Below are 2,037 nucleotides of genomic sequence, written 5' to 3' on the forward strand. Positions count from 1 at the left end.
AAGAGGCAGCATAGAAACCTGGTGGTATGTAGCAAAAGCTTTTTGAGAAACTTCCTCAGCTTAGCTGGCTTTTGGAAGAGGGAGTTCAATTATCTGGCAAGGTAATCAGGAAGGAGGTGAGGTGCAAATAGCTCAAACAACTCCTGAACCTTATAATGGGAGCTGCCTTTGACTGTCCTGCCACTCTTACAGCAGGAAAGATAAGACCTGCTGCTCTTTCTGCCCCACCAGTCAGATTCAGTTCAGTATTGCTGCATTTGGTGTCCTATGGATGGTTTCTACCTGAACTATTTCTGCTCCAGCTGTCCCAAGAGTATTTAAGCACCCTGTGCTATGCTCACTTTTAATAATTTACTTCTGGTCTGTTGTGTGAACTTAACACTGTCACAGACATTATACCCTTCTTCTACAGACTTCAGTTTTAAAAATATCAAGACTCAGAAGATCTCAGTAAAACATGCTTTGGGTTTTAAAAACAACTTCATTCTACTGAACATCTACTCCCATGCCACCTCTGTTAGACTTGCTTGGGAGAATTGTGGTTAAAGAGCCAAACCATTAAAGACAAAGACACACTAATTTCTATCGCTTTTAGGGATAAAGAGTAAAATAGAGCACAATACATGAGCGATTTGGATAAGCAGGAGTAAAACCCAAGTAGTTGAAATCCAAACTGCTTTCTCTCCTCAGCAGACTAAATAACCATAGGGACAGACATTACATATAAACCAGTTTAAGTGATCAAAAACTGGTTTAAACCTGTAACAGAACTTAAGTTCAGTGCACATAAACCAGTTTGAAAATGGCTGAAACTGGTTTGAGATAAACCTGGTTGAATGTAGTATCAGACTTAACTGATTTGCCTCAAACCAGTTTATGCAACGTCTGTCCCAGACCCCTTCCTGGTTTAAGATAAATCTACCCCCCCAGCATCCCAGCATGCTCTCTGGACTGGGTGGGGCTCTCTCCTCCAGCCACAGGGCTGGCCCCGCCCCTCTGCTCTCTAGCTGAGCTGGGACTAGGGCTAGCACTGGCTAGCGTGGCTCCCATAAGGCAATGGGCAGGGAGGGGGTTAATTCTTCCCTCCTTCCCCTCCCAGCAGGAGTCAGTCTGTCTGCTGGGGAGCTGCAGCAGTGGCCCCTGGAGCTGGCAGACCCTGGCTGTCTGGGAGAGCAGAGGAAGGAATTAACCCTTCTCCCTGCCTCTGTCACCTTAACAGGGCAATGCTGGGTAGGCTGTCCTGCAGGGTGGGGAAGGAAGCTCTGTTCCATGTTGGGGGGGAGGGGGGGGCGGGACTCTTCCTCTCTTCCTCCTCCTCCTCCTCCTCCTCCCAGGGTAGGAAGAGAGACTCTGTGGGAAGCTGGATCTGGACTCTTCCTCCTCTTCCCCTCCCCACACCGGGGGCTGGGAGGTGGGGCTCCATGCGATGCTGCCCAGCCCCAGAGTAGGGGTGGGGGAGGCTCTGTTCCATGCTGGGGGGAACACTTCTCCTTCCCCCTTCTCCCCCCAAGAGGGGCTCAGCTGGACAGTGTGGAGGGACCCTCACACACTCCCCCCATGGCTGTAATCCTGGTGCATGGCAGCAGCAGCAGGCAGGGAAGTCAGGAGCTTGCTCTCTCCCATTGCCAGCTGCAAAGCATTGTCCCAGAGTGGCTATTGCCGTGCTGCCAGCATGGCCATGAGGCAGCCCACTCTGGGTGATATGTCCTCCATAGGAGGTCTATATTGAGCAGATTCTTTTTGGTATTGGGTGGTGGAACCGGAGCATGCTCCCTCCACTCCATGCATTGACCTGGTATTGCAGTGCTTCCAGGACCGGTGCAAAAAAACAGAAAAAAAAAAAAAATTGTCCCAGAGTGGAGGGAGCCCCACCCCTGCTTCCCTTTTGTGAGAGCCCAGCTGCAGGCTGGCAGCATGGAGCTGCAGGCTTAGAAGCAGCTGGGTAGACTGCAGGGGGTCGTGCTCCTCCCCAGCACAGGGCACCACTGGCTGTCTCTAATCAGGCAGCTGCACACTGCTTGGGCTCTCACAGAGAGG

The 2,037-nt window shown here is 51.3% G+C and overlaps 1 pseudogene; it reads left to right on the forward strand.

The window, feature by feature from the left end:
- Positions 1-1,700: 1,700 nt before the first annotated feature.
- LOC149870837 (U2 spliceosomal RNA) lies at positions 1,701-1,829 on the forward strand (annotated as a pseudogene).
- The last annotated feature ends 208 nt before the right edge of the window (positions 1,830-2,037 follow it).

Source organism: Crocodylus siamensis, chromosome 2 (genome assembly GCF_052110815.1).
Source record: "Crocodylus siamensis isolate JL-2025a chromosome 2, ASM5211081v1, whole genome shotgun sequence".
In the NCBI taxonomy this organism is placed as follows: domain Eukaryota; kingdom Metazoa; phylum Chordata; order Crocodylia; family Crocodylidae; genus Crocodylus; species Crocodylus siamensis.